A 22,306-nucleotide genomic window follows, 5' to 3' on the forward strand; every position below is an offset into this window, starting at 1 on the left:
GGAAATTATTTTTTGAACTTTTTAAATTTCGAATTCAAACAGATTTGTTACAAGCACTAGATTGGTAATAACTTTTATTTAAAAATAGCTTTTTGATTAATTCTTTTTGCTAGTGATCACTTGATCTTTTGTCTAAACAATAGGCTTTTGCAAATTAGTTTTTCTATATTTTAAATTAGGATTTTAGGCGAAACAGTACTGTTTTACATAATTTAGTGTTATTTTCTTTTCCCTTTGTATTTAGTTGTTTTTAACTAAAAAAACCTTTTTTATTATTGACAAATTTGGTTTTGTTTATGTTATTGAACAGTAGACAGTTTTATTTTATTTTAAAAAATATTTTCTTTAGTTTTGCATGAAAACTTGTATAGGTCATAGTTAGAGTTTTATAAAAGCTTCTTATTTGTTTCCTTTTTCTACTAAAAGTTTATGGAAAATTATTTCTGTTAATTTAATGAAAAATCTATTTCTTTTTTATAGACTTATTAGTTTAGTATTTTAGTTGCTTTTAAAGACTAATTAGGTCAAAAAACTACTTTTGTGTTGGTTGTAGTAAAAACTCTATAGTTCCTTGTAGTTTTCCTTCAAATTTTCTTTGGATTTTCTATTTGGATTTCTTATGGATTTCTTTGTTGTTTATTTGTTGAATGATAATTTGAGTGTTAGGATTTTCTTGCTAGAATGTATGCTTGTGAATGCCATGTTTGTTATTATAGATTTCAACGGAGAGTTGTGTATAGTACTATCAAGTTTTGTGAGAGCGATATTATCTTCATCAAGTAATACCAAGCAAGTTCACTTTGACCATGATATTCATACCTATGCTTTTATTGCATCTAGTGTAACCATTCATAATCCCTCCAGTAGTGATATTGACTTCTTGTAGTTGAGTAGAATGCATGAGGTACGAACCCATCTCCCTATTATCAAGCCCGGGACGTTATATAGTTCTAATGTTACGCTATAGTAGACGGGGTTTGGTATGAGTGCTCGGGAGTGGTGTGAGAATGGAGGACTCTATGTCAATGACGACAACTTCATGACAACATCTTCAAGGCCTCAAGACTTCAAGACTCGAGACAAGAATTCAATATACCTCTGGGTGGAGAATGGTTAAGTAGTGTACATTGGTGCGCCCAGTACTTAGTGATTCCGGAGAAGCGTCGTGATATCATGCGGAAAGCTCCACCCAGGTTCAAAGAGACGAAAGAATACTTCATGCCTAGAAGCTTACTTGTGCGACCGCAAGTCATGGGCTCTGGCTTGGTTGACCTTAGTGGTGACTCTAGCTGGGACAGTGCCAATAGATGTAGAGCTATGGTAGGATTGGATGGAAACCAGACAGTGGACAGAGGAACTCTTTGGAAGACCATGTTTCAATCGTCTTGTTCTTAAACGATCTGAAGTGCGAGGACGAAAAGGGAGGGATCAAATCTTGCGGGTAAAGTGTACAAACCTCTGCAGAGGGTTAAAACCTAATCAATTAGCCGTGTCCCCGGTTACGGAAAATTTGAGCATCTAGACTTGGATCTATCTCGGAACTCTCAACACCGGATCAAAAACTTAATTGTGGGCAATTTATAATGATATGGGCTATGAGACATCAGTTGGCGGAACCATGTCATGATAGAAAACTCTGTAGTATAGACTCTGGTTATTTCCTTTGTTGTAGGGAAAACGAAATCAGCTTTTACGCAAAAACCTCAGACACAGAGCCACAAAGCCATATTGCATATAGTATAGTTTTATCATCTGTTTTTCTTACAGTGATCTTGCCGGTACATTCAACGTACTGACCTACACGGCTGCAATGTCTCATGTTGCAGATATTTCTACGACGAGTAAGCATTAAGATATAGGGTTACGGTCTACACTCAACCTGCCAATGGCGTTGATGGGACTCCACACCGGATTGACTTTTTTTGCTGAGACTTATGAGGTATATATTAGTTTCACGTTATGTATATATGTGATTGCATTTTGATATATATGTTGATGTACTGTGTGTGCCAGCATACTAATCCAGGGATGGCACCGATACACAAAGGCTTGACCGTTTGAGGTTAGGTCGCTACAACACTATAGGCGGAATAGAATATGGTAGAGGTTGTGTGTAGAAGACAGAAAAACAGAAAGTCTCACATCGACTAGGCAAATTAATAGGCTATGGAGATGCTCATCAATTGATACCGATGCGAGTGAGTAGGGATTGCCATGCAACAGATGCAGTAGAGCTATAAGTGTATGAAAGCTCAAGAGAAAACTAAGTGAGTATGCATCCAACTTGCTTACTCATGAAGACCTAGGGCAATTTGAGGAAGCCCATCAATGAAATATACAAGCCAAGTTCTATAATAAAAAAAATTCACTAGTGTGTGAAAGTGACAAAATAGGAGACTCCCAAATCTTACCGCCGGCGAAGCCACTTCCAGCCGCGCTTGGAGACACCTAAAGGATGCGGTTGACCTCTCCACTGCCTCCGTAGATTTCATCATGTCTTCCTCATGGCTGGCGACTTCTCCATCATCGAAACCGGCCAAACCCGAGGCCGCACCGCCCATCTCCGACGCCATGGCCATCAACTCCATTGAGCGCCCATCCATTTCCTTCTCAAACATGTTCTTATATGTAGAGGTATCAGCCATTCAAGAATTGACACGTGGCATCTCATGTAAATCCCGTAGTTGATTTTCAGAAAAATGCTCAATCTTCAGAAAATCATACCTTTTAATCTATAGAGCCAATTTTGACAAATGAGATATCCATGGATTGTTGAGAACATCTAGTTTATTATAAAAATATATAATTTCACTTCTGAGCAAATTAAAATTTAGTTCTTTGAGTATTTTTGATATATCTATTATTCTGTAAATCATATGAAAGTGTTTTGTATATGAAAGTTGGACCTTAGGACCTCACCTTTCTGTTGGAATCCATGGATTAATTTTTCCAACATAATTTAGACACTGTTTTATCATCAACACTCGTTGAACAAAAATTTAATCCTAGGATAAATCTCTTAGATTGATCCCTAGGGAACCTCTCTGGTCATTTGATATCACCACAAGAATTAGGAGTTACAAGATTAAGAATTTAATTCTTTGTCTTAAAACTTATGCCATACATATTTTTGTTTAAGAAAATCAAATATTCCGAACAAACTCGTTATGAAATTGTCGTAGAACCTTGCCTCACAAATCTCCTTCTATCAAACCATGATCCCACTTAGTATCAAATGGATCTGACCCTAGAATATGACCATGTCATATTTTCTTCGAAAACCAAACTCGATCCTATACTAACCCTAACCATGACCTAGGATTTATCGTATGGCAATCGAATAACTTGTGTTATTATTTGGATCTTCGTTTTTTTATTGTGTGTTGAATTATTTTATTTTATCGTTAGATATATCCTAAGGATAAGGAGAGACGATTAAGAGTAGAACATTTCATCTTCGAGAGACACAGGCAAGTTGCAACTTGATCATAATTTGTCCTACACTTTTGAAATATGCATGATCTCTTTAAAATTTATACTATGTATGTTTTACCAAAATGTTTTACAAAGTATTATTGCTAGGGAAAGCCCTAGGAACTTGTAGCTATGCTTAGCCTTGCTTACAAGGAAAAGGGGTTGGGAATCAAACAAGTTTTAAACGAATAAACTTGCCCTATTTTGGGGCAATGTTTTGTGAAAACTTTCGAAAAACAAAAAAACTTATATACTATTTTACTTCTACTCCTTGGGCGGTGGTATGATGTGAGCGTCTAAAAGTGACTGCGCCCATCGGGGTCTTGCAGTGTATGCGCATGACTGGGGACTTGCACATAGGTTTTTCGTGGGGACCGTCGTCCAGGGGATCAAGATCTTTCAAGTGTAGTTTGATGTAGCTTCCAGTATAGCCACATGCTATTATGGCTCTGGCTTAGCTTTTCCTTATCGGGAAACCCTTATTCAGTTATGGTCATCGAAGAGGTGTCTTAATAGCCAAGGGAGCGGGTCGTGCTAGAACTAAATAAAGGGGGCCATTTGGAAAAGCTTTGTCACAAATCTCCTCCCGGCCAAACACCGAAGTGGTGTCATGACACAAAGGGTTGATTGTGTCATGTGGGGAACGTGTACGAACTCTGCAGAGGGTTAAATCTAATCAATTAACCGTGCCCCCGGTTGTGGGAAATTTGAGCAACTGAAGAGTTGGACTGAAGAAGAATCTCCCCTATCTTTTCTAAAAGTCTGGCTTAAGGGTTAAAGTTGAGGAATGAGCACAGTGAATGTGTTTCACTTCAACCATATTTATGTTTAACCAAAAGTTGGAGAATGGGCACTGGTGCATCCAAGTGTCTCACTCCTACCTTTTATACTAAAAACTATATTTACTTCAAACAACTTTTATAAAAAAATTAGTATAGGGAAAAATTGGCTTTATGCAAAGGAAACCTCCACCAATACTTACCCTGCATATATATGCAAAGGACATGAGAGGAATCTTGTTATAAGTAATCATTTGAATCTGGTATTCGTTCAATATTCTGATGAGATGTATGTTGTCTTTCCTCTAGTGGTGTTATGTGAACGTCGACTACATGACACTTCACCATGATTTGGGCCTAGGGGAAGGTTTTGGGAAGTAGCAAGTAGATGATGGGTTGCTAGAGTGACAGAATCTTAAACCCTAGTCTATGTGTTGCCTCGTAAGGGGCTGATTTCGATCCACATGCTTAATGCTAAGGTTAGATTTATCTTAATTCTTATTTCGTAGTTGCGGATAATTGCGAGAGGGGTTAATCATAAGTGAGAGGATTGTCCAAGTAAGGACAGCAACCAAGCACCGGTCCACCCACATATCAAACTATCAAAGTAGCGAACGCGAATCATATAAGCATGATGAAAACTAACTTGATGATAATTCCCATGTGTACTCGGGAGCATTTTGCTTTACATGAGAGTTTGCCCAGGCTTGTCCTTTGCTATAAAAAGGATTGAGCCACCTTGCTACACCTGTGGTACACTTGTTACTTGTTACCCGTTACAAATTACCTTGCTACCAAACTATTTGTTACCAACAATTTCAGTGCTTGCGGTGAATACCTTGCTGAAAACCGCTTGTCATTTCCTTCTGCTCCTTGTTGGGTTCAACCCTTTTACTTATCAAAAGGACTACAATTGATCCCCTATACTTGTGGGCCATCAATGCTCTGACGTTCATGGGCCCTGATGAGCGCCTCGGCCTTCAACTACTCCTGATACTCAGCCTTGGAGACTATGCTCATGTTAGGAGGCGCTATCTGACTCGCATGCCAGACATCCTTAGGACAGTTGAGCTGGGCCCTTCGCCCTTGGTACTCGAGTGCTATGACATCTTAAGCGCACACCGCTTCCTTGGTGAAGTCAAACGTGCCGAGCCATTATTTCTTGCCTATGATGGGTTTCTGGATTTGGACTCCCCTCTTCACCCAGGGTCTTTGGAAAACACCACGGTGCATGCCGTTGTCCGTCATTTCGGGAAAAATGACCTAGAACATGCAGATAACTAAATTTGGCGAAAGAACTGAAGAAATCTACTACAACACAATATGAATTAAAAACAAACAAAAAATTGGGCAGGACCTCTACATAAAAATGGATAGTATAGAAATTTAGCAAAACGGAAATAAATCAATGTTTTGCCAAAAAATTAGCGCTTATAGTATGAATCCCAGTAAGGAAATGAAGATATCTACTACATCACAATATGAATAAAAAATAAACAAAGAAATTTGGCATGACCTCTGCATAAAAATGGACATATTAAGTGATTGAAATCTGGCGAAACAGAAATAAATCAACGTATCGCCAAAACTTTAGCACTTATAGTAAGTATACCTATAATGAACTGAAGACATCTACTACAACATATTATTTAACTCAGTATGAACATAAATAATGTACAAAATAATACGATATATATGTGAGACTATATAATTACCTCTGATATGAACACATTGGTATTCCTTGTTCATGGTTACGTATGTGGCTGCTGCAACTATAATTGTTTTGATGTGTGTGCCTTAAAAACTATAGAACAAGAAACTACAACTATAATTGAACTCTAGTATGAACAAATTGAACTCATTAAAGAATATGAACACATTAATAGCAATAACCCTAACCCTAGTTGAATGTTCGTGTGCGTGTGCGTGGCTGCTGCCGCAGTTGTCCGTGTGCGTGGCGGTCGTGGCCGTGGGTGACGAGGAGGAAAGACGGAGAGGGAGGTGCGGACGACAATGTATTACTGGCTGGAGCGGAGGGTGACGGGGCAGATCGTCGGTGAGGGCGACGGGGCGGCGAATCGAGGGCGAGGGAGATGTGCGGCGAACGTCTAGGGCGGCGACGAGTAAGGAGAGGCCGATGGCGGCAGCGGACGGGGACGGCGACTTGGGCAGCATGGATGAGCCAACGACGTCCGCGACGAGATGGGGAAGAGTGAGAGTGAGAGAGTAAATTGGGGTAGGGGGAGAGGGGGCGCGTGCGTGTATGTAGGTCGATTGAGTTCGTCGTATCCGACGGGTGTGCCAAGCCTCCGAACACGGCTTCTTTGGTGTGGTGGGCGGCAAACCGTTTCGATTTGGGGCAGACTAGACAGCTAACTTAGTTGTGGGGTTAGGGTCCTATACCCGCCAGAGCTAATATCTGTATAAAATTTATTTTTTTGGCGTCCGTTGCTGGCACTAAACTGTGGCTGGCCCTATCGAGCGTCCGCCACAATTGCATTCAAGAACAATGGCGGCCGAGGGCCCGAGGCTAACACCCACCACTGATCGCATTCATCACGTGGCCATACTCAGTGGTGCTTACTTGTGGCAGCCACTGCTACGCGTGTAACTCTGGAGGTCACGTTGTGGGACCTGCCACCGGTACTTTTGCTAACTAGCAGTGGCAGGTGCTATGTCCCGCCCGCCGATCTTTCGAATTCACCTATAAGCCTTTTCCCAGTAGAGTAATAAAGGACTTCTTGACAAGTCCGTGTAGATTAAAGGTATGTTAGTAGATGGTGTAATAAATACATGCTTTAGCGATCTAAGGATACAAATATGCCACTATTTATTTTATAAATGGTCGAAATCATTCTTAGAAATCTTAGTAACAACAGTTGTCATGAACAACTTCGACAAAATGCATCAAATGTTACAAATAATACATACAAACTTAGTTCAATAAATTAATCAATTGAAGTGAGAACAAACCTAAATGTACTTAGAGTAAATCCATTAAGACGTGTAAAGCCAATACTAATCCAATATTTATTAATAAATTTGCATAGAATTACAACCCTTTGACATAGAAAGGGAATATGATGAGTCATGTATTGGTAACTTGCACAACATTCCTACCCTTGGCATAAAAGGAGAAATTGATGAGTCATGTATTGATAACGTGTACAACATCACTATCCTTGACATAAAAGGAGAATTTGATGAGTCATGTGTTGATAACGTGTACAACATTACTATCAGCATGTTCATCTTACCATCATATTATACAACACTACAAGTTAGTTTTAAAAAGAACAAGAGTCGAGAACGAAGATCAGAATACTTGCTTGATCTATCTTAACAACATGCACAAGTTCAGAAATTTAGTCCCCCGCAAGCTATGAAGATTTGTTTTATGTCTAACTATTTGTACAACATGACAATTTTAGATCCAAAAGGAATGCAATCCAGATAATTGTTTGACATGTAAAGTGAATAGGATGAGTCAATGCCAATTATCAAGTTTTCCTCACTCTTAGATGATATGTACAATAAAAAAGATAACTTTGATGATCACTCTGAAATTACGTTTGTATGTAGTGCCACCAAACACAACATACCAAATATTAGTTTGATAAGCATAAAATCACTTTTGAAAAAAGAAAGCAATAATGAAAAGAAATCTAACCACGATAGCTATAAAAAGGCCTGCAATATGTAGAATCCATACCATCATCCATCCTTCACACACCTAGAGCACAAATCAGCAAATCCAAGTACGTAGTAGTTAACGCAAATCGACCATGAAGACCTTAATCATCCTGACGATCCTTGCGATGGCAATAACCATCAGCACCGCCAATATGCAGGTCGACCCTAGCGGCCAAATACAATGGTCACAACAACAACTAGTCCCCCAGCCCCAAGAGCCATTATCCTAGCAACCACAACAAGCATTTCCCCAACCCCAACAAACATTCCCCCATCAACCACAACAACAAGTTCCCCAGCCTCAGCAACCACAACAACCATTTCTCCAGCCCCAACAAGCATTCCCCCAACAACCACAACAACCATTCCCCCAGACTCAACAACCACAACAACCATTTTCCCAGCAACCACAACAACCATTTCCCCAGACTCAACAGCCACAACAACCATTTCCCCAGCAACCACAACAACTATTCCCCCAGACTCAACAACCACAACAACCATTTCCCCAGCAACCACAACAACCATTCCCCCAGACTCAACAACCACAACAACCATTTCCCCAGTTCCAGCAACCACAACAACCTTTTCCCCAGCCCCAACAACAATTCCCGCAGCCCCAACAACCGCAACGATCATTCCCCCAGCAACAAAGACCGTCCTTTCAGCCATCTCTACAACAACGGTTGAACCCATAAAAGAATATCCTCTTGCAACAATGCAAACCTGCATCATTGGTGTCATCCCTTTGGTCGATAATCTGGCCACAAAATGATTGCCAAGTGATGCAGCAACAATGCTGCCAAGAACTAGCACAAATTCCTCAGCAGCTCCAGTGTGCAGCCATCCATAGCGTCGTGCATTCCATCATCATGCAGCAACAAGAACAAGAACAAGAACAACAACAACAACAACAACAACAACAACAGCAAGGCATGCGTATCTTTTTTCCACTATCTCGACAACAACATGTGGGTCAAGGTACTCTCGTCCAAGGCCAGGGCATCATCCAACCTCAACAACCAGCTCAATTGGAGGCGATCAGGTCATTGGTGTTGCAAACTCTTCCAACCATCTGCAATGTGTATGTCCCACCTGAGTGCTCCAACATCAGGGCACCATTTGCCAGCATAGTCGCGGGGATTGGTGGCCAATGAAAAAAGCAAGAGCTATACTAATAGATAGATGGATCCTCGTTGCTTAGCAGATGCACCAATCGATGTAACGATGACAAATAAAGTGGCACGTACCATCATGTGTGACCCCGACCAGTGCTAGTTCAAGCTTGGGAATAAAAGACAAACAAAGTTCTTGTTTGCCAGCATTGATTGTCATTGTTCCATTCACTGTGTATTTAGTTGTTCATCCCTAACCGCAGTTCTAGGCTTACACATCAATGGCTATTTGCTCGTGCCGGCAGGTTCCTATGTAATCTACCGACTAATGGTCGGCCTATTGACCCAGTTTATAGGCCGATTGATATATTAATTGCTGCTCCCAAACTGACCGACCAGCTATTAGTTACCATTTTGCTGAACATTGCACACAATAATAACTCAACATATTTTAATGTCTAGAAGTAAAAGGGCCATTTTAGCAGCAAAACAAGCGCCTGATTAGGAACCATCCAGCACTTTAAATGTTCACCTAGATATTTCTACGTTGATGCAATTTTGAGATTGGTGGCACCGAAACATTCCTCAAAGCAATTCTTTATGGGACTCCAAAGAGGTGAAAATAAAGTAAAGTTGCCACATGGTAAAATATAAATCATGCGGCGAGCAAGAGCAAATATTGAGTCATGATAGCAAGCGCCAAACATGCCATTAAACTCTTCATATGGTTCCGTGCAGAGAAGGGGGAAAATTGTTGGGGAACGTAGTCATTTCAAAAAAAATCCTACGCACACGCAAGATCATGGTGATGCATAGCAATGAGAGGGGAGAGCATCGTCCACCTACCCTCGTAGACCGTAAGCGGAAGCGTTATGACAACGCGGTTGATGTAGTCGTACATCTATATGATCGACCGATCCTAGTACCGAACGTACGGCACCTCCGCAATCTGCACACGTTCAGCTCGGTGACGTCCCATGAACTCACGATCGAGTAGATCTTCAAGGGAGAGTTCCGTCAGCACGACGGCGTGATGACGGTGTTGATGAAGCTACCGACGCAGGGCTTCGCTTATGCACTACTATGATATGACCGAGGTGGATTATGGTGGAGGGGGCACCGCACACGGCTAAAGATCAATGATCAACTTGTGTGTCTTGGGGTGCCCCCTGCCCCCGTATATAAAGGAGAAAGGGGGGAGGCGGCCGGCCAAGGAGGAGGGCGCGCCAAGGGGGGAGTCCTACTTAGGACTCCTCTTTCCTATTAGGAGTAGGAGAAGGGGGAAAGGAAGGAGAGGAGGAGAAGGAAGGACGGGGCACCGCCCCTTCCCCTAGTCCAATTCAGACTAGGCTTGGGGGGGGGGGCGGCCCAGCCCTAGCCAGCCCCTCTCTCTCCCTCTCTCTCCCTGAAGCCCATTAACGCCCATAAGATCCCCGGGGGGTTCCGGTAACCTCTCGGTACTGTGGTATTTATCCGGTGTCCGAATATAACCTTCCAATATATCAATCTTTATGTCTCGACCATTTTAAGACTCCTCGTCATGTCCGTGATCATATCTGGGACTCCGAACTACCTTCGGTACATCAAAACACATAAACTCATAATACCGATCGTCACCGAACGTTAAGCGTGCGGACCCTATGGGTCCGAGAACTATGTAGACATGACCGAGACACGTCTCCGGGTTTAACCAATAGCGGAACCTGGATGCTCATATTGGCTCCTACATATGTTGGGGAACGTTGCATAAAATAAACTTTTTCCTATGTTCACCAAGATCAATCTATGAGTTCATCTAGCAACGAGAGAGGGGAGTGCATCTACATACCCTTGTAGATCACGAGCGGAAGCGTTCAAGAGAACGGGGTTGAGGGAGTCGTACTCGTCGTGATCCAAATCACCGGAGATCCTAGCGCCGAACGAATGGCACCTCCGCGTTCAACACACGTACGGTTAGCGTGACGTCTCCTCCTTCTTGATCCAGCAAGGGGGAAGGAGAGGTTGATGAAGATCCAGCAGCACGACGACGCGGTGGAGGATGCAGCAGAGTTCCGGCAGGGCTTCGCCAAGCGACTACGGGAGGAGGAGGTGTAGCAAGGGGGGAGGGAGGCGCCAAGACTTCAGGGTGCAGCTGCCCTCCCCTCCCCCTCCTTTATATAGGCCCCCTGGAGGGTGGCGCCGGCCCTGGAGATGGGATCTCCCAAGGGGGCGGCGGCTAGGGGGGTGGAGTGCCCCCCAAGGCAAGTGGAGGCGCCCCCCCCCCCCACCCTAGGGTTTCCAACCCTAGGCGCAGGGGGGCCCAAGGGGGTCGCACCAGCCCACCAGGGGCTGGTCCCCTCCCCACTTCAGCCCACGGGGCCCTCCGGGATAGGTGGCCCCACCCGGTGGACCCCCGGGACCCTTCCGGTGGTCCCGGTACAATACCGGTGACCCCCGAAACTCTCCCGATCACCGAAACTGCACTTCCTATATATAATTCTTTATCTTCGGACCATTCCGGAACTCCTCGTGACGTCCGGGATCTCATCCGGGACTCCGAACAACTTTCGGTTTGCTGCATACTCATATCTCTACAACCCTAGTGTCACCGAACCTTAAGTGTGTAGACCCTACGGGTTCGGGAGACACATAGACATGACCTAGATGGCTCTCCGGTCAATAACCAACAGCGGGATCTGGATACCCATGTTGGCTCCCACATGCTCCTCGATGATCTCATCGGATGAACCATGATGTTGAGGATTCAAGCAACCCCGTATTCAATTCCCTTTGTCAATCGGTATTTTACTTGCCTGAGATTCGATCATCGGTATCCCAATACCTCGTTCAATCTCGTTACCGGCAAGTCACTTTACTCGTACCGTAATGCATGATCCTGTGACCAGACACTTGGTCACTTTGAGCTCATTATGATGATGCACTACCGAGTGGGCCCAGAGATACCTCTCCGTCATACGGAGTGACAAATCCCAGTCTCGATCCGTGTCAACCCAACAGACACTTTCAGAGATACCTGTAGTGCACCTTTATAGTCACCCAGTTACGTTGTGACGTTTGGTACACCCAAAGCACTCCTACGGTATCCGGGAGTTACACGATCTCATGGTCTAAGGAGAAGATACTTGACATTGGAAAAGCTCTAGCAAACGAACTACACGATCTTGTGCTATGCTTATGATTGGGTCTTGTCCATCACATCATTCTCCTAATGATGTGATCCCGTTATCAATGACATCTAATGTCCATAGTCAGGAAACCATGACTATCTATTGATCAACGAGCTAGTCAACTAGATGCTCACTAGGGACATATTATGGTCTATGTATTCACACGTGTATTACGATTTCCGGATAATACAATTATAGCATGAATAAAGACAATTATCATGAACAAGGAAATATAATAATGATCCTTTTATTATTGCCTCTAGGGCATATTTCCAAAAGTCTCCCACTTGCACTAGAGTCAATAATCTACTTACATTGTGATGAATCGAACACCCATAGAGTTCTGGTGTTCATCATGTTTTGCTTGCGGAAGAGGTTTAGTCAACGGATCTGCGACATTCAGATCCATATGTACTTTGCAAATATCTATGTCTCCATCTTGAACAGTTTCACGGATGGAGTTGAAACGATGCTTGACGTGCCTGGTCTTCTTGTGAAACCTGGGCTCCTTGGCAAGGGCAATAGCTCCAGTGTTGTCACAGAAGAGAGTGATTGGCCCCGACGCATTGGGTATGACTCCTAGGTCGGTGATGAACTCCTTCATCCATATTGATTCATGCGCTGCCTCCGAGGCTGCCATGTACTCCGCTTCACATGTAGATCCCGCCACGACGCTCTGCTTGCAACTGCACCAGCTTACTGCTCCACGATTCACCATATACACGTATCCGGTTTGTGACTTAGAGTCATCCACATCTGTGTCGAAGCTAGCATCGACGTAACCCTTTATGACGAGCTCTTCGTCACCTCCATAAACAAGAAACATGTCCTTTATCCTTTTCAGGTACTTCAGGATATTCTTGACCGCTATCCAGTGTTCCTTGCCGGGATTACTTTGGTACCTTCCTACCAAACTTACGGCAAGGTTTACATCAGGTCTGGTGCACAGCATGGCATACATAATAGATCCTATGGCTGAGGCATAGGGGATGACACTCATCTCTTCTTTATCTTCTGCCGTGGTCGGGCATTGAGCCGAGCTCAACTTCACACCTTGCAATACAGGCAAGAACCCTTTCTTGGACTGATCCATTTTGAACTTCTTCAATATCTTATCAAGGTATGTGCTTTGTGAAAGACCTATGAGGCGTCTCGATCTACCCCTATAGATCTTGATGCCTAATATGTAAGCAGCTTCTCCAAGGTCCTTCTTTGAAAAACACTTATTCAAGTAGGCCTTAATGCTGTCCAAAAGTTCTATATCATTTCCCATCAAAAGTATGTCATCTACATATAATATGAGAAATGCTACAAAGCTCCCACTCACTTCCTTGTAAACGCAGGCTTCTCCATAAGTCTGCATAAACCCAAACGCTTTGATCATCTCATCAAAGCGAATGTTCCAACTCCGAGATGCTTGCACCAGCCCATAAATGGATCGCTGGAGCTTTCATACCTTGTTAGCATTCTTAGGATCGACAAAACCCTCCGGCTGCATCATATACAGTTCTTCCTTAAGATGTCCGTTAAGGAATGCCGTTTTGACGTCCATCTTCCATATCTCATAATCATAGTATGCGGCAATTGCTAACATGATTCGGACGGACTTCAGCTTCGCTACGGGAGAGAAAGTCTCATCATAGTCAACCCCTTGAACTTGTCGATAACCCTTAGCGACAAGTCAAGCTTTATAGATGGTAACATTACCATCCGCGTCTGTCTTCTTCTTAAAGATCCATTTGTTTTCTATCGCTCACCGATCATCGGGCAAGTCTGTCAAAGTCCATACTTTGTTTTCATCCATGGATTCTATCTCCGATTGCATGGCTTCAAGCCATTTGTTGGAATCTGGGCCTGCCATCGCTTCTTCATAGTTCGAAGGTTCACCGTTGTCTAACAACATGATTTCCAGGACAGGGTTGCCATACCACTTTGGTGTGGAACATGTCCTTGTGGACCTATGAAGTTCAGTAGCAACTTGATCCGAAGTACTTTGATCATCATCATTAATTTCCTCTCCAGTCGGTGTAGGCACCACAGCAACATTTTCCTGAGCTGCACTACTTTCCGGTTCAAGAGGTAGTACTTCATCGAGTTCTACTTTCCTCCCACTTACTCCTTTCGAGAGAAACTCTTTTTCCAGAAAGGATCCGTTCTTGGCAACAAAGATCTTGCCCTCGGATCTTAAGTAGAAGGTATACCCAATGGTTTCCTTAGGGTATCCTATGAAGACGCATTTTTCCGACTTGGGTTCGAGCTTTTCAGGTTGAAGTTTCTTGACATAAGCATCGCATCCCCAAACTTTTAGAAACGACAGCTTAGGTTTCTTCCCAAACCATAATTCATACGGTGTCGTCTCAACGGATTAAGACGGAGCCCTGTTTAAAGTGAATGTAGCTGTCTCTAGAGCGTATCCCCAAAATGATAACAGTAAATCGGTAAGAGACATCATAGATCGCACCATATCCAATAGAGTGCGATTACGATGTTCGGACACACCGTTACGCTGAGGTGTTCCAGGCGGCGTGAGTTGTGGAATGATTCCACATTTCCTTAAGTGCGTACCAAATTCGTGACTTAAATATTCTCCTCCACGATCTGATCGTAGGAACTTTATCTTTCGGTCACGTTGATTCTCTACCTCATTCTGAAATTCCTTAAACTTTTCAAAGGTCTCAGACTTGTGTTTCATCAAGTAGACATACCCATATCTACTCAAGTCATCAGTGAGAGTGAAAACATAATGATATCCTCCGCGAGCCTCAACGCTCATTGGACCACACACATCAGTATGTATGATTTCCAATAAGTTGGTTGCTCGCTCCATTGTTCTGGAGAACAGAGTCTTGGTCATTTTGCCCATGAGGCATGGTTCGCATGTGTCAAATGATTCATAATCGAGAGACTCTAAAAGTCCATCATCATGGAGCTTCTTCATGCGCTTGACACCAATGTGACCAAGGTGGCAGTGCCACACGTATGTGGGACTATCGTTACCAACTTTACATCTTTTGGTATTCACACTATGAATATGTGTAACATTACGTTCGAGATTCATTAAGAATAAACCATTGACCATCGGGGCATGACCATAAAATATATCTCTCATATAAATAGAACAACCATTATTCTCGGATTTAAATGAGTAGCCATCTCGTATTAAACGAGATCCAGATACAATGTTCATGCTCAAACTTGGCACTAAATAACAATTATTGAGGTTTAAAACTAATCACGTGGGTAAATGTAGAGGCAGCGTGCCGACGGCGATCACATCGACCTTGGAACCATTCCCGACGCGCATCGTCACCTCGTCCTTCGCCAGTCTCCGCTTATTCCACAGCTCCTACTATGAGTTACAAATATGAGCAATGGCACCGGTATCAAATACCCAGGAGTTACTATGAGTACTGGTAAGGTACACATCAATTACATGTATATCACATATACCTTTAGTGTTTTCGGCCTTCTTGTCCGCTAAGTATTTGGGGCAGTTCCGCTTCCAGTGACCCTTCCCTTTGCAATAAAAGCACTCAGTCTCAGGCTTGGGTCCATTCTTTGACTTCTTCCCGGCAACTGGCCTACCGGGTGCGGCAACATCCTTGTCGTCCTTCTTGAAGTTCTTCTTACCCTTCCCTTCTTGAACTTGGTGGTTTTATTGACCATCAACACTTGATGTTCTTTCTTGATTTCTACTTCTGTTGACTTTAGCATTGAAAATACTTCAGGAATAGTTTTCACCATCCCCTGCATATTGTAGTTCATCACAAAGCTCTTGTAGCTTGGTGGGAGCGACTGAAGGATTCTGTCAGTGACCGCCTTGTCCGGGAGGTTGATGTCCAGCTGGGACAGGCAGTTGTGCAACCCAGACATTTTGAGTATGTGCTCACTGACAGAACTATTTTCCTCCATCTTACAACTATAGAACATGTCGGAGACTTCATATCTTTCGACCCGGGCATGAGCTTGGAAAACCAGTTTCAGCTCCTTGAACATCTCATATGCTCCGTGTTGGTCAAAATGCTTTTGGATCCTCGGTTCTAAGCTGTAAAGCATGCCGCACTGAACGAGGGAGTAATCATCAGCACGTGACTGCCAAGCGTTCATAATGTCTTGGTTCTCTGGGATGGGTGCATCACCTAGTGGTCCTTCTAGGACATATGCTTTCTTAGCAGCTATGAGGATGATCCTCAGGTTCTGGACCTAGTCCGTATAGTTGCTTCCATCATCTTTCAGCTTGCTTTCTCTAGGAACGCGTTGAAGTTCATGTTGACATGAGCGTTGGCCATTTGATCTACAAGACATTTTTGCAAAGATTTTAGACTAAGTTCATGATAATTAAGTTCATCTAATCAAATTATTTAATGAACTCCCACTCAGATTTGACATCCCTCTAGTCATCTAAGTGTTACACGATCCGAGTCGACTAGGCCGTGTTCGATCATCACGTGAGACAGACTAGTCATCATCGGTGAACATCTCGATGTTGATCGTATCTTCCATACGACTCATGTTCGACCTTTCGGTCTCTGTGTTCCGAGGCCATGTCTGTACATGCTAGGCTCGTCAAGTTTAACCTAAGTGTTTTGCATGTGTAAAACTGTCTTACACCCGTTGTATGTGAACGTAGGAATCTATCACACCGGATCATCACGTGGTGCTTCGAAATGACGAACTTTAGCAACGACGCACAGTTAGGGAGAACACTTTCTTGAAATTATTATAAGGGATCATCTTATTTACTACCGTCGTTCTAAGTAAACAAGATGCATAAACATAATAAACATCACATGCAATTATATAGTAGTGACATGATATGGCCAATATCATATAGCTCCTTTGATCTCAATCTTCGGGGCTCCATGATCATCTTTGTCACCGGCATGACACCATGATCTCCATCATCATGATCTCCATCATCGTGTCTCCATGAAGTTGCTCGCCAACTATTACTTCTACCACTATGGCTAACGGTTTAGCAATAAAGTAAAGTAATTACATGGCGTTAAATCATTGACACACAGGTCATACAATAATTAAGACAACTCCTATGGATCCTGCCGGTTGTCATATTCATCGACATGCAAGTCGTGATTCCTATTACAAGAACATGATCTCATACATCACAATATATCATTCATCATTCATCACAACTTTTGGCCATATCACATCACAAGGCAATTGCTGCAAAAACAAGTTAGACGTCCTCTAATAGTTGTTGCATCTTTTACGTCGCTGCAATAGGGTTCTAGCAAGAACGTTTTCTTACCTACGAAAAAGCCACAACGTGATTTGTCAACTTCTATTTACCCTTCATAAGGACCCTTTTCATCGAATCCGCTCCAACTAAAGTGGGAGAAACAGACACCCGCTAGCCACCTTATGCAAGTAGTGCATGTCAGTCGGTGAAACCTGTCTCATGTAAGCGTACGTGTAAGGTCGGTCCGGGCCGCTTCATCCCACAATACCCTGAAGCAAAATAAGACTAGTAGCGGTAAGAAAGTTGACAACATCTACGCCCACAACAGATTTGTGTTCTACTCGTGCAATAGAGAACTACGCATAGACCTAGCTCATGAAGCCACTGTTGGGGAACGTTGCATAAAATAAAAAATTTCCAACGTTCACCAAGATCAATCTATGAGTTCATCTAGCAACAAGAGAGGGAGTGCATCTACATACCCTTGTAGATCGCGAGTGGAAGCGTACAAGAGAATGGGGTTGAGGGAGTCATACTCGTCGTGATCCAAATCACCGGAGATTCTAGCGCCGAACGGACGGCACCTCCGCGTTCAACACACGTATGGTCAGCGTGACGTCTCCTCCTTCTTTATCCAGCAAGGGGAAAGGAGAGGTTGATGAAGATCCGGCAACACGACGGCGTGGTGGTGGATGCAGCAGAGTTCCGGCAGGGCTTCGCCTAGTGACTACGGGAGGAGGAGGTGTAGAAAGGGGGGAGGGAGGCGCCAAGACTTCAGGGTGCGGCTGCCCTCCCCTCCCCCTCCTTTATATAGGCCCCTTGGGGGGGAGCCGGCCCTGGAGATGGGATATCCAAAGGGGGCGGCGGCCAGGGGGGTGGAGTGCCCCCCAAGGCAAGTGGAGGCGCCCCCCCACCCTAGGGTTTCCAACCATAGGCGCAGAGGGGGGCCAAGGGGGCACACCAGCCCACCAGGGGCTGGTCCCCTCCCCACTTCAGTCCACGGGGCCCTCCAGGATAGGTGGCCCCACCCGGTGGACCCCCGGGACCCTTCCGGTGGTCCCGATACAATACCGGTGACCCCCGAAACTCTCCCGATGGCCGAAACTGGACTTCCTATATATAATTTTATCTTTGGACCATTCCGGAACTCCTCGTGACGTCCGGGATCTCATCCGGGACTCCGAAAAACTTTCGGTTTGCTGCATACTCATATCTCTACAACCCTAGTGTCACCGAACCTTAAGTGTGTAGACCCTACGGGTTCGGGAGACACGTAGACATGACCGAGACGGCTCTTCGGTCAATAACCAACATCGGGATCTGGATACCCATGTTGGCTCCCACATGCTCCTCGATGATCTCATCGGATGAACCATGATGTCGAGGATTCAAGCAACCCCGTATTCAATTCCCTTTGTCAATCGATATTTTACTTGCCCGAGATTCGATCGTCGGTATCCCAATACCTCATTCAATCTCGTTACCGGCAAGTCACTTTAATCGTACCATAATGCATGATCCCGTGACCAGACACTTGGTCACTTTGAGCTCATTATGATGATGCACTACCGAGTGGGCCCAGAGATACCTCTCTGTCATACGGAGTGACAAATCCCAGTCTCGATCCGTGTCAACCCAACAGACACTTTCGGAGATACCTATAGTGCACCTTTATAGTCACCCAGTTACGTTATGACCTTTGGTACACCCAAAGCTATCAGGACCCCGACTCAATGCCACATCGATCTAGCATGTAACACCTCATATCACTTTGCGGCCTCACGCACGGTATTCCCACGGGTGTCGTCTTACCTTTGCCCGGGACCGTTTGCACCTTTTGGCACACGTATATGATAGTGTTGCTGGCATCCATATGGTAAGGAGCCCGGGCTGACATGGCTAGTCGTAAACCCAAAGTGGCACAGACTTACAGGGACAGGCATCCATGACCCAGCATCGAACGTGTCGGTCATCAGCAAGTGAATCCGGGCTTTAGCACCGGGCTAGCAGGACTCCGGTAAACCGTGCTGCAGCGGGCTAACAGGACTCCGGTATTCATCGCATGACATTTCGCCGAAGGGACAGACACAGGAACGAAGAAGGCACATGCCGGCCAGCCTAAGTGTTCCGGAGCAGTAGCAAGCTACCATGGCTCAGTGGAAGCACTAGGAGACATTTCCCGGTAAGAGAGGCTACTAAGGATAAACAACTAGATAGTCAGATCCCACACATACCAAGCATTTCAATCATACACACAATATGCTCGATATGTGCAAATACAACAAGGCATCACAACATGACTCTACAACACAAGTACTTTATTTAAAGGCTCAGAGAGCCATACATAGTATACACACAAGTACGGGTCACATGACCCACATTCAAGTAATACAAGCATACAAGCCAACAGCGGAAGTAACTTGTCTGAGTAGAGACAACTAGTAAAATAAAAGAGGCCTGGGTAAGCCTAGCTATACTACATGGTCCTTCACAAGCTCAGGATCACCACCTGGGCCTCAGTCTACTCATCGATGTCAACGTCTACGAAGAACCTGTCAGAAGGGGTTGTAGCATCTTCTGTAAAATGTAAATTAGAGCAACATGAGTACAAAGGTACTCAGCAAGACTTACATCAGATCCTACATACATGCACATTATCAAGAAGGGTTGGTGGGGTTATTGCAGCAAGCCAGCTTCGACTCTTGGCTAAGCTATCCTATGAGACTCCAACTTGAAATGGTTTTGCACACACGAGTCCACTACTCACCACTTCAATACACAACCGAGGATTCACCTCCGTCTTCCTACGGAAGAGCCATCCTCGGCACTCACAATTATCTTGAGGCTTTTAGTAGTTTCCATTTACTTGTCTATGAACTGTTATAGGCAACACAGAAGTCCTTTACCGCGGACACGGCTATTCGAATAGATCATTTATAACCCTGCAGGGGTGTACTTCTTCATACATGTTTCCACCACTTAGCATCTGCACACGACATGTGCTCGGCAGACTTCAAGCGAAAGCGAAAGCCTAAACACTCAAGTCTCTAGTCCAGGTTTATCGCCTATTCAGGTTCCATCCGCAGGGAGTCCGTCCGAGGTTTCCACATACGGCCCCGAACGATGTGTATAGGGTTCCGTGACACCAAACAGGCGCCCGGTATACCCGGCCACGTGCCTACCGCATCACAGCCCACCCCTTCGATCAGCGTTGCGCACGACCTCCAGCATACTACAAACACCAGAAACTACTTGCAACTCCTGGACAGAGGACAAGGGTGATTAAGAAGTCGAGCAGGGTCATATTTCAGGGCCCAATGCATGGTAGTAGCTGAACCATGGATCACAAACACAGAACTCAGTTCCTGAGGACGGCTTCAATGAGACAATCCACCATGTACTCCTACATGGCCTCTCATAGCTACCTTTACCAAATCCTGTTCACACACTTAGCTCACACTCAGTAGAATATGTTCACGCACCTCTGATTCATCCCCGATGAATCAGACCTGACTCAACTCTAAGCAATAGCAGGCATGACAAACAAACATGAATGAGTAGGCACAACAGGGCTCAAACAACTCCTACTCATGCTAGTGGGTTTCATCTATTTACTGTGGCAATGATAGGTCCTGCAGAGGATAAAGGGGTTCAGCTACCGCAGCAAGTAACAGATGAATCATTGCTGTCCTAATGCAGTAAAAGAGAGCAGGAGCGAGAGAGTAGGATTGTATCGAAATGAACAAGGGGGTTTTGCTTGCCTGGCACTTCTGAAGATAGTATACTTCTTCATCGGTGTCAGCGATCACAACGTCGGTACAACGTCTACCGAGGGGGAACAACACTGGCAAACAGAGAAGAAACACGATCAATGCAATGCACAATATGATGCCTGCTATGACATGGCAATATGAATGTGTTTTGGGCTAATGCAAGCTAGAACAGATTGAGATGAGTCCATTTGAACCAAAGATTCAAATGCAAACCCATTTTAAGAGGTCATAATAGTGTATTAACTTGTTTCACCTAAACAGCAAGGTTAATGTGTTCTAACATGCATGAAACCAGTGCAGATGGATAGATTGGATTTTTTTGATCATTTTTCATATATAAATTATTTCATTCTAAGTTACGGTTAAATTTCTATGAATTTTAGAAGTTTAGAGCATTTTCTGGAATTTCCTGTATAAAAATAAATCTAGAAAATACTTATTGCGTCAGCATTGCGTCACTCTGACGTCAGCAGTCAACGAGGCCGGTCCAGGTCAAACCTGACGTGTGGGGTCCACACATCAGTGACACGGTTAACCAACAGGGTTAATTAAAATTAAACTAAACCTAATCTAGTTTAGTTAAGGCCTGGGCCCACATGTCAGAGGCTAACCTAACTAACTAAGTTAATTACCGCTCATTAATCTATCGCTTAATTAAGCAGGGGCCTGGCCCACACGTCAATGAGTCAGGGGGAAGTCAAACCCCGGTCAAACCCGCCGGACCTGGTCCACGGCTCGTCGCCGGCGACGACAGAGACAACGAGGCGGCTCGGGAATGCTCTACAGGGCACCGTTTTACTCGTGGTTTGCGGCTACGGCTAGCTAGCAATGCGGCGCATCTAATGGAGCGAATGGGTGGAGCTGGGGTGGCCTGAGCCGACGGCGGCGAGCTCCAAGGCGGCGGCCGGAGTTCGGGCAATGACGGGTTTGGCGCCACAGTGCATGGGAGGAGGAGCTGGTGGGCGCTACGGGCTCTTGGGGGTGCACTGGGTGTAGTGACGCGCTCGGTTTGGACGGAGGTGAACTAAAATGACGACAGCGACAAGTCTGGCACCAGTGAGGTTTCGGTCTCGACGGAAACGAGGGCTACGATGAGCTAATGGAC

At 44.5% G+C, this 22,306-nt stretch overlaps 1 long non-coding RNA gene and 1 pseudogene across 2 annotated transcripts; one reads left to right on the plus strand and one right to left on the minus strand.

The window, feature by feature from the left end:
- Positions 1–5,436: 5,436 nt before the first annotated feature.
- Positions 5,437–6,477, minus strand: LOC123083590 (uncharacterized). 2 transcript variants are annotated; one of them, XR_006439331.1, is made up of 2 exons: positions 6,276–6,477; positions 5,437–5,516 (listed from the first exon to the last, which is right to left on the minus strand). It is a non-coding gene; the product is annotated as an uncharacterized lncRNA (long non-coding RNA). The 2 variants fall into 2 exon arrangements; XR_006439330.1 differs by having other exon boundaries at positions 6,153–6,466.
- A 1,546-nt stretch (positions 6,478–8,023) lies between these two features.
- Positions 8,024–9,267, plus strand: LOC123102934 (gamma-gliadin-like; annotated as a pseudogene).
- The last annotated feature ends 13,039 nt before the right edge of the window (positions 9,268–22,306 follow it).

The sequence above is a fragment of the Triticum aestivum genome, chromosome 1B (genome assembly GCF_018294505.1).
Source record: "Triticum aestivum cultivar Chinese Spring chromosome 1B, IWGSC CS RefSeq v2.1, whole genome shotgun sequence".
Taxonomy (NCBI): Eukaryota; Viridiplantae; Streptophyta; class Magnoliopsida; order Poales; family Poaceae; genus Triticum; species Triticum aestivum.